This window comes from Ambystoma mexicanum, chromosome 5p (genome assembly GCF_040938575.1).
Source record: "Ambystoma mexicanum isolate Mex_15411 chromosome 5p, UKY_AmexF1_1, whole genome shotgun sequence".
In the NCBI taxonomy this organism is placed as follows: domain Eukaryota; kingdom Metazoa; phylum Chordata; class Amphibia; order Caudata; family Ambystomatidae; genus Ambystoma; species Ambystoma mexicanum.
Window position 1 is genome coordinate 470390357 of NC_090930.1, and position 15961 is coordinate 470406317.

Below are 15961 nucleotides of genomic sequence, written 5' to 3' on the forward strand. Positions count from 1 at the left end.
TATATATAGGGTGTGGGTGTTCGAGTATAGCAAAAAAATTAAAGGCGATTGGGGGCTTGGTAGGGGAAACCCCCCTGAAAATAAAAAATGTAAAATTCGATTTGTTTTTTATAAAAGAATCCGCTGTAAAACCCCTGCGAAAAAACATCCCGCGATTAAATGACATGGAACCGACAACACACCAGACCCCCAATGAACTGTTGAATGATATGGTAACCTCTCTTAATTGCAAATCTATATTCAGTCTGCTCTTGCTCATGTACCAAGCAGTCAAGAAAAGCCTGGAACTTCCAGAGGACAAAACATGCACACAAGCTCAGAGAAACCCATCTAAACAATCGCAGCCATGCATAAATAAGATCTTTTGATTGTAAAAAAGATAGAAATATCATCATCAATTAGGCTAACGAAAGTTATGATATGGCAGTTATGAACCAAAATGAATATGTCTTGCATGCCAACACCCGTTTAGCAATGTACTACTGTTGTAAGAAAATAAAAGTAAGAGACATGGAGACTGCCTCAATTTAATGTGAAAGGTGCCGGAATAATTCCTCAATTCAGTTATGATTCATGTTTCTCACCAGTTACCACAAACAGGGTGAAACTATAGGATACAGGCAGTTATCTACTCCTCTGAGAGACAGCACCCTACAAATGGTGTACAGTTTCACACACACCAGGAACACTCTTGCAAACTGGCCCAGGGACTGGGTTCTAATACACTTTAAATATGACAACAGGAAATGCTCAAAGACTGAGTTCAAAATTGAACTTTCTGCAGTCATGACAAATGGTGTCTCTGCTGAACTAAAACAATATATATTAGCACCAAGCCAATCAGGTGGCTGGAAAAGCGGGCTGAAACCTACAATCTCAGCCTGTGTTACAAGCCTGACGGCTCGCTCCCCTGGCCGCCATCTTCCACCCACCCTCCGTGCCTGCATTTATTTATTTTTTCTTTTCATTTCCCAACCCCACTTACCTGTTAGTTGCTTCTTTCTTTCTTTCTGGGTCCCGCCTTTCCCTTCCATGGTGGCCATGTTAGCACATTATTCAATTAGTAAAATACTTTTTCTCGTTCAATGACTGAAATAGTTTTTTTTTAGCACCCCGGGTTACCGGTTTGTTAACCTGGGGTTAAGCCGCCGTTCCAACGACTGGAGCAGAGGGTAACAGCCTGGAGCCCTTGTTAACAGCCTAATGCCACATTATCGGAATCTACAAACAAACAATTTCAGTGACGGGCAGAGCATCATTCTATTTAATCAATAATCACCTGATTCTTTATAAATCATGGAACTGCATCTCTAAAAATGGGAAAAGGCACAGTGTGTCCGGAATGTTCCAATGTAAACTGTGCATTTTGTTTCTCAACTACAATTGAGACCTTGGTTTATTCTTTCAGAAATATATATATAAGAGAGTGTTACTTTATAGATATATGTAGAAGCCCATTGTGACTGTACAATGATTTGAGCATGCAACATTTCAAAAATATAGAATACATTGTTGTTTGTGTAATAAATCAATCGTTTTCTAATGTGGACTTTGGCCAATGCTAGTTAGCTCACCAGTAAAATCCATTTCTTCTGTTTTAGCCCCGCATACATCATTAAAATGGGGGAATGTTTAGGTGTCTCAGGAGATTTGCGTTGGCCATCTGGAGTGGATAATATTTGTTTGCCATTACTCATGAAAACCCAATTGGTTCACAGAACAAATGGCCCACCTTAGCTAAGATTCCTAGTTAGTAAAATGCCTCCTACCTTGTAAGCCCATTTCAAGAGAATATTCTTATAGATATATTTTAAAATTCTACCAAGGCTGAATCTATGGGGTTCCTAATGCCACGCTTCAAATAAACATTATTTTACTTAGAGAGTCACATTTGACATCATTTAAGGCAATAAAGTGACCAGATGTCCAGTAATGGAAAATAAATAATGGGCCTCTGACAGCTGTTTGCATGGCTCGTTATGATAAACATAAGTTTTCATAATTCAAGGAAATTAAGCTTATTTAAAGTTGCCACCAGAAATGCATCTAAACATGATTTGCTTACAAAACCACAAACAACTGATATAGAAGAGTGTGTTAGAGCTGTTACATTATCTTTTATCAAATGAGCTCAAATCCAAAATGCCTCAATTTTTAAATTATTAATAAAAGTATGAATAGCAGGGGACAATCCCCCATAGGGGGCACTAGGGCGGTACCCACCCCTTCACCCAACCCACACTACCCCTACATTTTCAGGACCCTCCAGTTCCTGCACAAAAAAGCATAAAAAGAGTCTAAAAAAATACATTCGCATTATGGAGCGAGTGATTTTAACTCGCTCCATAATGCAAATGTAATATTTCATTTGCAAGAATCAAAAACATTTAAATTCTTTGCAAATGCAAATACTGGTGGTGTCCCTTATGTCCTGCACCGCACTTTACATGGGTGATGGCCGGCAAATAAAGCATCCATGCCTTCACTCATATAGAGCTCTGTCAAAGGAATTGGGAGTCTATGTGTGACATCAGCCATGCCATTCAAGATTACTTGAGAGCGCAGTTAGAAACAGCACTGTAGGGATCCTGAATGGCTCTTCACCCCTCCATCTGACTGTCTGTCTCAGGCCAGGGATGGTGTCATAATGCTGACCCTGCCCTGTGCCTGATAGATGAATATGCAGGAGGAGGGGTGAAGGGCGTCTCCTTACCCTCACTGACCATCTTCCTCCAAAGTGATGACGTTGGAGGAAGAGGGAGAAAGCCTGGGCCTTCAGAGAAAATAACCACAGCAGCCTGCTCAGGTAAGTGTTTCAAATACACATGTTTGTGTATGTTCGTGTGTGTGTGTGTGTGTGTGTGTGTGGGAGTAAGAGAGAGAGAGAGATGTATTTTTAATGTGTGCATGCGTGACTGTGTGAATTAAGTGTTCTGGTGAGTGCTGTGTGTATGGTGAGAGGTTGTATGGGTGTGTGGCTGCTTGTGTGTATGTGTGTATGAGGGCCTGATTGAGAGCTTCATGTAAAATAAGGAAAGTGTCATTCCGTGACGGAAAGGCACTTTTATTATTTTACAAAGTGCTTGCAATCCGACCCAGAATTTGTGTGTCTTATGTGACTTATCTCCATGGAAGCAGCAAAGAAAGAGGAAGCACTCGGAGACAGGAAGTGAGGCATAGACTGGTAGAGCCTAGGATTGGTGCTTGATAGAGGTCAAAACTACAAGAGACCTAAAGGATTGTGGGGACCTGTAGTTTGGAGGAGATCTGATCCGGTGGACTGTTTTTCTGTCTATTTTTTGATGTTGGTTTTGGCAAAAAACAGAAGAAAGTGTTATTTTGAAAGTTAAACGTTTTGAAAAAGTGAGCTGCTATAGAAGTGGCAATAAAAGAGTTTAACCATAATGCTCGCCTCCGGTCTTATCATGGAATGTGTGAGTAAGTGTTCTGTGCAGAGTGCATGATTGAAAGAAGCTGTATGAGTGTGTGACATGCTTGTGTGCATGTGTCTATATGAATGTGTGTGCACGCATGAGTAAAGTGTTCTGCTGGGAGTCACGTGAATGGATCATTCACACAACACCCAGCAGAACACTTACTCAGGTAAATGCACATATTCATATACACATGCCCAGAGACACACCCATACAGCTTTTCTCAGTAATTCAGTGATTGAGAGAAGCTGTACGGGGGAGTGACTGTGTGCATGTATTTATGAACATGCATATCTGTGGGAGTGAAGTCTTCTGGTGGGCGTCATGTGCATTACTGAGAGTGGATTTATGTGTGCATGACTGCTTAGGTGCAGGTGCATGTGTATATGAGTAGGTGTTTGTGGGCTTGGTTTTGAAGGGGGAATTGGAGTAAGGCAATACCAAACACACACACACACACACACACACACCCACACACTTCATATACACATGCACATAAGCAGTTACGCACCCATACAGCTTTCTTAATCATTCACATGACACCCACTCAAACACTTCACTTACGCAGATACACACAATCATATATCAGTGTGAGTGAAGTGTTCTGGTGGGTGTCGTGTGATTGATTGTGAGAGGCAGTATGGGTATGTGACTGGTTGTGTATATGAATGTGTGGGCTCAGCCTTGGACGGGTATTAGTGCAGCAATGGGCGCTCCTCCATAATGTTCGATGGCACGTGGCGACCCCACCCATTATTGAGGAGCCAGGAGCCAGCCCATTGCAAACATTGAGCACTCCCTCAGCTGCAGCGAATGAGGTACCACACCCAAATAACCTTCAACATGTGACGACCCTCAACAGGGTGAGTAGAGGCTTCATCACGAAAAAAGGATTCACTTCATAAAATAGGCATTTACCCACTGGGATGTGACAATATTTTCGTGCTCCCCTCTCTGTTTACTGTTGCCCTACAGGTATCCCGCAAGGGTTAAGGTGCAAAAGTCTGTCTATGTAGATCTCTACTGTGACTCAAGGCACATGTTATTTGAATGTGTTGGGGCCTGAGGTAAGTTGGAAAGAAGGGACTGATAACCTACTGAAACTGGTCGACCAATCTACGGCATGTCGGTACATTAACCCGACATCCTGATGAAATGCTTTGTGTGTTTTAATACAGCATGCAAGCAGATAAGTAGGTAGCAATAAATTAGACTTGACCCCCTTCTGTGCTTCTTGTTCCGCATTTGCACATTTTATATTTATGTGGGACTCATTAACTACAGACCTCATTGCACTCTGCTGTGATTCTGGTCTACAACTAGTTAGGGCCAGTTACTCCTGTCTGTCCTATAACCCCAGATAGGCAGTGCATCAGCTCCGGCTAGGGCTGGTGATCACACGAGGGACATTCAGTGGTGGTTGGAGGGGCAGTTTAGCTAATCCATATAGCTAAATAAAAATATAAAGCAAGTTTCTTTGCCTGGACTTTCTTGTGTTTTCACCTTACAGCCAATTGGTCGAGGGCAAGTGGCCCCTTTGGTCCGATTCTGGATTTTGTGAGACTATAAAGCAAGCCAATGGAAAGATTTGACCAATCAAAAAGTGTGATATCATCAGGACAGTGTGGAATATCCCCATTAAAATTCAAAAACATACTGGGAATCCTCACTAGAATTAAAAACTTCATAGAAGGCATGACACCTGTCTGTTCCTAATGGATAAGAGCTGAGCATGGGTATAACCTGGAGGGTTGGGCCCTCATGAGGAGACTATGACATGAAGCAGACCTGCTTTCCAAGAGGAAGGAGAGGTTGACTGGGAGTTTTGTGAAAACCCGTGAGGTTCCATCCTAGCTCTGCACCTTAAAGAATTATTGTAATGTAAGCATACACATTCCCCCAAATGTAATTAGGTAAGTCCCCTATGATCATTGCCCTGCTAAATCCTGAAGTAGGAGAGAACTATAAAGTGATGACACTAGGGGAAGCTTATTTTAAATAAAATACTTGAATATTAAGGTGGAAAATGCAATTTGATTTCTCACTGCAATAAAGCCAAGTCAGATTTTCATTTCATCCAATCAAGTAGTATCCTGAATGTTGTTACTGGTATAGTTAATCAATTAGGCTGTGGGTTGAAGGGCCACATTCCATAGCCTAAGGGAGAATAACTTTATAACATGTGACCTGTGAAAGCCATGGATATTTAAAAAGGGAATGGGGAAGTGAAAGAGAGTTTAGCTATGCCACTTACATGCCTTTACAAAATGATGCCAATTTAAATGACATTCTCTCCTTCGTGGACATTGCACATCAGGGGAAGGGTTTTGCACCCATGGGACCCGAGGGGTATTCATCCTTGTATTAGAAAATCATTTTAAAAATCCTATTTTGGATGGGTGAACCAATATCCTGTGCATTCTAAATTGATAGCACTGCTTTCCTAACCCAAACCAGCAGAATTAGAAGCAACTCATTATAGCCTTCTTTTAAATTGCATCCACATATTAGCAACCATCAGCACCATATTTACATGGGGTGGGGAATTGATTTCTATTGAATTATAACTGTGTTAATAATCATTCATGTATTCTCTGGTACCAACATTTCCTTTTGATACTAGGGGAAAACGTTTTTACATTGCTGATTGATTATAAGGAAACTACAACTACTTGAGTTATTTAAAGTAGCAATGTATGTGTTTAGAAGTCAGGTTCTTCTATTAGATTTAGAACCAGGAATATCATTATTAGCTCTTTTAGGTGACTGCATAAATGCACATTTTGTTGCAATATTTTCAGAGGCACACAAACTCTGTAAATTATCAACATGCATGCATATTACTTTGATGCTTTCCCCTGCATAAAGAAAGGTGGCCACATTTTGTTATATTCTATTTAAATAAAGTCAAATTTTAGCTATAAACACAGACTTTTTCTTGTTCCAGAATTGTGGGAGGGCGGTGTATAACAGGGAATGTGAAATCAGGTATTACCACTTAGTGAAAAGAGGGACGTATCAACACATATCTAAACACAATGTATGTTGGACCGGGAGGCTATATACTTAAACAAAGAGATGCAACACAAAACTACTACAGTACAAGTGTAATACTGAGACCCTACACGTATTCCTAAATAGAACACACATACTTATATCTTGAAAAAATAGATCAAGTACAACCAAATACAAAAAATATATATAAATGGATTCATCACAATGGAACAAATTGAAACATTAGAAAAATAGACCCATATTAAAGCACAACAATTGGTCATAAAAATACAATTCAATTATTCATTCAAACCATTCTTCATCACACATTTATACCTCATCCATAAACACAACCTTAGCAGCAGATCACAATATCATAAAACAAATGTGTTTTCAATGATGCACATAATCCCGACATGTAACCTGTTTCAGTTCTTGTCGCCATACAATGGCTGAACTCTCTTCAGGGGAAAGCAAACACTTCTTTCTTGTAGTATTAAAATTATTTCAATGTTGTGCAGTAGGGGTCCTAAGCACATCCACCAACAGATGTAGTACACACCAGCTGGCCAATAAACGCCCTGTTCACAGAGCATGATCCCGCACATGGATCACATTAATGCCAGATGGTCATTTGCTACCCCAAATCACGTCAGGGTCCAATACGTTCACTGGGACCGGTAGCTTCAAAGGTGTTGGAAAATTTGAACAACGCCTCTGTCCGACCTGAAATTGGCCGCTTACACGCTTCCGCACTGCCGGGAGGTAAGCAGATGACATCACTGATGATCACAGATTTGTGTGAAATTATATTAGTGCATGGAATTAGATGTTGTATAGGCTCATTAGAGTATACATGTTATTCTGATTTATAATTTGTGGAATTCTAGGCTGAGAAATAGTGGATTTGGAAGTGAGGTAATCATTCATGTAGATTGTTGATTTGATTACAGAATTATTTAGTTTGTATCGATTGATAAATGGTTGTAATGAAACATACAATATAGCCAGTTGATCACAGGACATACAGTCTGATTTGAGTGTGGCACTTGACCATGCATTGACTAGATATTTCCAGCATGGGCAATGGCTGATGCAAGATATTGAGTCATGGAAAAACAAAATGAAAGGAATTGTTCAAAATGTAGCAATATTTGTCCACCAGAATGCCCACTAGATGAAACATTACAGAAACATATATCTACCACAGCTATGGAGCAAAAACAAATGATTGAGAATGTTTCTACCCAACTCTTCTTCCACCTTAAGCAGGTAGAGGATAGATTGGCTGTGAACGCTCATCATTTGCACCAATTTACAGTAAATGCTCAAAAGACTTCAGCAGAATAAACACTTATGCAACAAGCAAGTGATCAGTGTGAGCAAGAAATTAAAGAGTGCAATGAGTCTCTGGGTGACAAGCAAATGCAACTACAGAAACAACACGTTTTAGTGGAGGCATACACGATTAATTGAATGTGTGCAATGAAGTCAAAGACTGCTTAGAAAGAGAACTGCTAAATACTTCTGACATTCATAGCCAGTGCCTACAGATGCATGATAATTTGAAGGCAAAAGTAACTGATCAAGTCACTTATACTAATGGCTTGTGAGATTGCAGAATGACTATATACATTCAAATGAAAGAGAGCAACAGACCTACTGCAAAACCTATCTTGAAAAAAGTAGGTTCATAGGCTGAATTTGATCAGTTATATAATGATTTAAAAATCATCAGGACGCTAAGCATTCCGTTAGCACACACCAAGGACACTGCAATTCAGGAAATACATCAGCTCACCTTTTAATTGGCACAGGGTCAAGCACAGGGTGATCTGAGAAAGGTGACTACACAAGAGTTAATACAAAGAGTACAAGAAAATGTGGCATTGAGTAGAAGTCAAAACATTAATGAAAGATTTTGTTCAAGGAATTTCAGAGATTGAGCACCCGCAGAAAGTATTACCTATCTGGCTGTCCATAAACCAAGAGCCAGTAGAAGAAATACACATTTATTAGAAAATAAAGTATTCTCTGAGGAAGAAGCTACAAAACACAAAATAAACACTGACTTCCTAAACTAGAGCATTCAACAGTAGCCAGGGTAGTCAGAGTGAATCTAGGAAACCACTGGTACAGAGCAAACACCATATGATAATTGAGATGGACTATATTGCTAGGTTGGGGCAAAACATTAAAGATATTTAGCTGATTTAAGAATCACAATCTAAAGCTCCCAGACGCATACCTTGCATGGATGAAGGGAGATCCTCCCCAATTCTTTTGACCAACTCTGTGATGCCCAGAACTTTTCAGAGTCATACTGATGCCTTTGGTGCACCTAGCAATAGCCATGATGAAGGGGACAAAGGATACACCATTTCTTCGTCCCAAACTCCTTTCAGATCCAGAAGAATATCTAGAAATTCAGGTGAGAGGGGAGTGGAACACTTAGTATGTCTTGAGTGAACAGGAGAGGCAATGAGATCATTCTCAAAAAGAGCAACGGCAAATCAACATATGGAAATGAGGGAACACGAATTATAGTACATGATCCAAAAGATTAACCATTTTGCCCATTTGGCTGACACTGAGAGACAGAAGATGCAACCCAAAAAGGGAATTTTAAGGACCCCTATCTATGCCAAAGATTATACCCTAGAACCCCTAGGTAGACGGGGAAATACTGATTTTGAGCTACAATATGAAGGCATACCATATCATCCAGCCCCATAGAAAGGATTTTAGGCCCACCCCCCGAAGACCAATGGTAAAGAGAGAAAAGAGAGGCTCCCCTAAAACATATACATACGATACCTCCCTAACGTCACTCTAACGGGGGTGAACATATGCATGCAGGGATGGTGGTTTAAGTGGTGGCTCTGACTTGTATGAGAGTAGTTGGACCCAAGTAAGAAGACATAGAAAAAGAAAACTGCAATCACAGTATGTGAAAGACCCAATGAAATAGATTAAGGCCATAAAAAGCTTTATGATCCTTTACCATACACATGTAAAATATTCTCTTTGGAAACATGTAGAACTGTACAAACAGCTGATGGCATCATTCGTATTGACGACTGATCAAAAGAAAAGTGAATTCATAAAATTGACACTTTCTATTGGGTTTTCTAGTTTCTTTGCTGGACTGGAAGATCAAAATCATGACAAATGGTCCTCTTACAAATGTGATGAATCTGATGATGTCATCACTCCTTTCCCATGTGGCCAGAGGACAGCAGTTGCTACCTGATCCTGACCCTGGCGGCAGTTACATGAGGGAAGCCCACATGGGGGGAGGTGATCCTCAGGGGGTGATCTGACTTCATTGGATGAGATATGGTATCCCCCTTTTCCTTTTAGGATACCCCCTCCATTACGCAGGACTTAATGGCATATTATACTGATTCCATTCAACCAGCCAAGGACCTACTGGTAACATCTTCCAATACTCTATACACAATATACCAAGAACTTTCTACAAATCCTATACATCTAGAAAATACTGGGACGAGGAGGCTGAATAGAGTAATGTCGATCACCAGGGAGCAGAAGCACCAGAGATGCTCTAGGGTTTGTGAGCGTGTGATAGTTGCCAGGACATTTAAAAGCTTTACCCAGCATGGAGTGAGAGAACGCTGCCTGGGGAATTCAAGCCCTCTCTGTGTTGACCGAGGGACTGTGACGACCTCCAGATGACCGTGGAGCCAGCAGGCTCACAAGGAAGGCAAGAGACAGAGGACTGCAGAGGCCGGTCTGCCGTGCAGTGAACGCAAGACGGAACGAAGAACCAACTTCCTAGCGGCCACAGTTTCACTGCCTTCCGAATACGGTGCAAGAGCCCAGATGAAAACAGGAGCCGCAAAGGACTTGGAAGCTGTTTGGTGAAGCTGGGGAGCCGTCGAGGTGGAGTCAGGACGCCGGAGTGCACCCCCCTGTCTACCGCAAAGGAACCGAAGGATTCCACAAGACACCAGTGAGTCCTAGAGAGAGAGAATGGGACACCCGGGCGTTTTTTGGCAATGCTGTCAAAGAACAACAAACGTGTATGAAGTGAATGAAAAGCAATATGAAACCCAATATTACCTGACAAGGGTTTAATGAATAAATGTGAGTGAAATCCAAGTTTGCGATTCTACAAAGTCAATCAGATGACTGCAACAGAAAAGCAAGTTTACAATTGTTTAAAGCAAAATCAGTGAATGTGAGAGAAAATCAACTTTGAAAAGCTTTCAGTTGTATAAAATAAATCAGATGAAAACCCCTTTCAGGAGAGTAAACCAGACAAAAGAAAGTGTTCAATTGTATGAAGCAAATCAGATGAAAAGCCTTGGCAGGAAATTGAATCAGGCAAAAGCAAGTTTGCAATTGTATTAAGTAAAACATATGAAAGCCTTGGATGGAGAGTAAACCAGGCAAAAGCAAGTTTGCAGTTGCGTGAAACAAATCAGATGAAAAGCCCTGGCAGGAAAGTGAACCAGGCAAAAGTAAGTTTGCAATTGTATGAAGTAAAAACATATGAAAAGACCTGGCAGGAAATTACACCAGGCCAAATGCAAGTTTGCAGGTGTGCAAAACAAATCACATAAAGAAGTCCTGGCAGGAGAATACACCAGGCAAAACCAAGACTGAAAGCAAAAGTTAAACAAAGTTTAAAAAGAACCTGGGAGGTGAGTACAGCAGGTATCCTACGAAGTTGGGGCTTGCATACAACTTGGTTTTCTGTACAAGTATTTTGTTGAACAAAGAGCATTTAGGAAGATTCATGCCTTAGGAATTTTAAGTGTTTTGAAGAGAAACCTGAGGAAAGGAGTTGTCCCCTGGTACTGTGAACTGTATCCTTCAGAGAAACCTGTGGAGGGGAGTTGTCCCCTGGAACTGTGACCCTTATCCATTGGGAGCTTTTGTGTTGGAGTTATAAATTAATTTGAACATTTGGGCACTTACCAGGCCAAAAACACTACCCTTCACATTTTAGAGTTGCTGTATAGAATGTAAGGATAGGATTTCAGACACCGGACATTTTGTTTTGGACCCTGGATGGACCAATAGTTTTGAATGAGGTAGGGAAATGACTCCTAGAGTAGGGATAATGAGGGCTTTGTGCGACTGGAACTCTGATCACCTTAAGCCAAAATAGGCCCACCTTTTAAGAAGCCAGTGCACGTTTGTCAGTAATGAAGGTTTATTGTACAAATGGCTGGAAGGAGCTGTATGACGCTGTAGAATCAAACTAACCCAAGTCACCTCGAACCACACAAGTTTACACATTTTATACATTTTGCAATAGGTAAAACACTCCCATATATTTTAATTACAAATCACCCCACCACACATGATTGGTCAAGCCTATACAAAGAAATGTAATCTTTTATTGCCACGCCTTCATTGGACACATTTATTTAACTGCCATACCCATTCAACATATCTTTGCATCAACTCACATTTAAAGCACCCACCTTTTGGGGTCTTTCTTTGGTATGTCATGACACCATCCCATAGTTACAAATTCACACACAACCATAATTAATTGCCAGTTTCAACTGGCTGGGGACATCTAACCCCAAACGTGATGCACATGGTTTGCAAGGACACCGCAACAATATGAGGAGGAGAAGGAATAAACAAATTCCTCTTGAACTGGTGATATATATCTTATCTACCCAGACTTGCTGGCATTCTTATTTCACACTAATCCATACGACTGCCAGTTCAGCACGCATGGCCTCTGGGCACATCCTGAGATCCTGCTCGAAATCCATAAACCATTTGTCAACTCTGCCCTTGGGCATCCCTTGCACCGGGTTTTTTTTTTTTAAATTTATTTTTATTATTAGAAACTTTTTCCTCATTTAAGTAATAACAACATGACCATATCAAAGAGTATGCTTCCTTCACAATAAACTTTCCCAATCTGCACTTTGAGCTAAGGATGTGAGAAAAGCAACAAGAATAGCAGAGCATTACTTAACTGTAATCTATCATACCAACTCCTTGTACCTCCCCTCCCCACCTCCCCCTCCCTCCCTACCACTCTTTAACGTGAGTTAAACTGAAATGATTGGATTAATAAGCGAACCAACGATAAGCTTACACACAATGACCATGTATCCTGCAGCGATGATACCCATTCACTTCTCGTACTATAAGGCACAAAAACCAAAGAACAGTTCCTTGCCTATCGTAGACGATTGAACAGCAGTGCGGGGCATCACCCGTAGCTCTACGTGTTGACTGCTAAAAAGATTGGTACCAATTAGTCCCAATTAGTCCTTGGAATCCCAACATGCAGAGTAATACTCCAGAAAAGATAACCATATCTCGTCCACATTTTTTTTCAGTTCATTGACGGCTGCTGTGAGGCTTTCCATTTCGTATATGTCATGTGCCTTCAGTAGCCATTCCCTTCTCGAGGGGAGAGACGCTGATTTCCATTTAATGGTAAGGCACACCCTCGCTACAAGCAAAAGATTGCGTGCCAAGTACGTCAAGGATTCATAGGTTTCCTCATCTGCCGACTCCACTCCAAACAGTACCAGAGTAGGCGTCATGTCCCTGTGCACCCCATCCACCCCGCGGATCCACCCCAGCACCTCCCTCCAATACACCTGGACCTTGTCACATTTCCACCACTGATGCCAGTAGTCGCAACGTTCTTGGCAGCCCCTCCAGCAATAGGGAGATGTCCCGGGGTACATTTTGGATAACCTAAGGGGAGTGTAGTGCCACCTCATCAATAGTCGAACATTGTATTGCATGGACACTGACGATGACCATACTGCTCTGTATACGCTTTTCCACAGCGCCGGTAGTGCTTCTATGGTCAGATCATTTTCCCACTTCAATTCAGACTTAGGGCACTGGCTAAGATCCCTTGTGATGAGTGATTTATACATTTTTGATATGAGGCCCCTCGTTTCCTGAGGTGTGCTCAAAATGCGTTCAAACTGTGTGAGAGAGCGTTTTAGGGAGTCAGCCCACCTAGTGTCGTGAAGGGCGCTCCGTAACTGAAGAAAAAGCATGGGAGGGACATCTACACCCTGCAAATCCGTTTGCAATCCCTCCCTAGTGGTGAACACCCCCTCTTTCCACAGCTGTCCAACCCGGCTGAGGCCTGCATCATACCATGTCTGAAACCGCTGAACAGAGTACAACAAATTTTTGATTGGTGGAGTCCAGATACAACTCAAAGGGGAGGGCCAAGTGGTCACCCCTTGCATGGCCTTGGACGGGCGCCACAAAGACCACAGCACCTTAAGTACGGGATGTTCCTTAATTCTTTGTGTCATAGCTGACATTGGGACCCATAGCCATTCTCCTAATGTGACCGGTGCGAAAATATCATTCTCTATCGCCACCCACTGTTTCTCAGGATTTTCCCACAGATGATCCGGGAGAACTCTAAGTTGTGTTGCCCTGTAATAAACCTCTTGATCTGGGAAACCCATACCCCCCTCTTCCTTGGGCAGAGTCAACGTCGAATATGGGATTCTAGCTTTCTTATCGGCCCATAAAAATCTTAATAGATTGCGCTTCACCTCTGCCAAAAAGGATTCTGGGACTAGAACAGGGAGAGACTGGAACAAGAGTAAAAAGCGTGGGAGAACATTCATTTTGATGGTTGTAAAGCGCGCCGCCCACGACAAGGGGAGCTTATGCCACCTGGAGATATCGTTTTGGATGGCGGCCCACAACGGGGTGTAGTTAGCTTCAAACAGATCAGATAGGGACACCGTTATATTCACTCCCAAGTATCTAACAGAATCTGTGTGGACCTTGAAGTTCCAGTTAGCCTTCAAACGCTGCGCCAGATCGGTGTTCTTCCTCAAGGGGACAGCTACGGTTTTTTGCAAATTAATTCGAAACCCCGAAAGGGCCCCATATCGCAAAAGCTCTTGCAAGAAAGCTGGGAGAGAAATGGATGGTTCAGTGAGATATAAGAGAATGTCGTCCGCAAACATTGCAAGCTGGTATTCCTTGCCTCCCCTTGGGATCCCTCTAATCATGGGGTTGGACCGAATCGCTTGGGCAAAAGGCTCCATTACAAGAGCAAAGATGAGAGGGGAGAGTGGGCAGCCCTGCCTAGTTCCCCTGGTGAGAGTGAACGAGGGCGATGAAATTCCGTTGATCGAGACTTTGGCTCGGACGGACCGATACAAAGCCTCTGCACCCTGACTCCAGGCAACTCCCAACCCCGCCCAGCCCAAGACGGCTCTTAAGAATGGCCACTCTACCCGGTCAAATGCCTTTTCGGCGTCGACCGACAATAAAAAGGGGTCCTCCCCGGCCTCGCGAAGCGTCGCCATTAGATCAAGGGTCTTCCTAACATTGTCCGCCCCCTGCCGCCCTTTCACGTACCCCACCTGGTCGGGATGGACCTGTTGAGGAAGAACCTGAGCGAGGCGGGAGGCCAATATGCTAGTATAAATCTTGGCGTCAACATTTATCAAAGAAATCGTCCGATAAGAAGCACAGTCTGCTGAATGCTTTCCTTCTTTAGGGATGACAATGATAGTGGAATCGGTGAAGGATTCAGGAGCGTGCCCTGTTTCTAGAATAGAGGTAAATAATTTGGCGAGAAAGGGGGCAAGTGTGCTGGAGTTCCTTTTATAGAAGGCAGGTGTAAAACCATCCTGTCCCGGGGCTGAGCCCGCCCTGAGTGCCGAGATAGCTCCCTGCACTTCAATAGCAGTAACGGATGCATTTAGCATTGCTAGATGTTCCTCCGATATGGGAGGGCGCGGCAGGGTGGTTAGGTACGCCTCTATGTCGGAGCCGGTGGCATTGTTCTCCGCAGTATATAGCCCAGAGTAAAATTCTGAAAAACAGTTCACTATATCCTGGGGATTCATAAGTGGGGCGCCGAGTGCGTCCCTGACTTTATAAACAGCCCTGTCCGCCCTCTGCTTATGAAGTCTGTTCACCAGCAATGTATGAGCTTTATCGCCCTTTTCAAAATATCTCTGCTTAAGGTATTTAAACTGTGTAAGGGCCCTCCCGCTCCATATGTCCCTGAGTTCTTCCCTCATTTTTCTAAGTTTCAGCGTGGTATCCTCGTCGCTTACGGGTTGCTCCCTAAGGGCGCGCTCTAGTTGTGTGATGTCCCTTTTCAATTCTCCCTCTCTAAGCAATCGAAGCCTCTTCTTAGCCGAACCTTCCGATATTAAAATTCCCCTTATGGTGGCCTTGCCCGCCTCCCAGACCGTGTTTAACGGCATGCCTTCAACGTCGTTGAGTTCAAAATATTCTGTAATGGCCTCTGAAAGGGATTCTCTAAGAACGGGGTCCCTACATAACCAGTCATTACACCTCCACCGGTGTTCTGGGGTAGGGAGTGGACCCATGTCTAGTACTAAGGTACACAGATCGTGATCCGACCAAGCCACTATCTGGATGGAGGTCTCTTGGATGTCGCTCTCACTTTCCGCTCCCACCAAGAGGTAGTCGATTCTAGAAAAGGTGGAGTGCGGGGGAGAAAAAAAGGTGAAAGATTTTTCTTTAGGGTGAGTCACTCGCCAGGTATCTATCAAATG

General features: G+C 42.7%; 1 protein-coding gene across 2 annotated transcripts in view; it reads left to right on the forward strand.

Moving 5' to 3' along the window:
- The window catches only part of IL13RA2 (interleukin 13 receptor subunit alpha 2), a 434703-nt gene that overhangs the window by 298544 nt on the left and 120198 nt on the right, over positions 1–15961 (forward strand). The gene's annotated exons all lie outside the window — the stretch shown is intronic.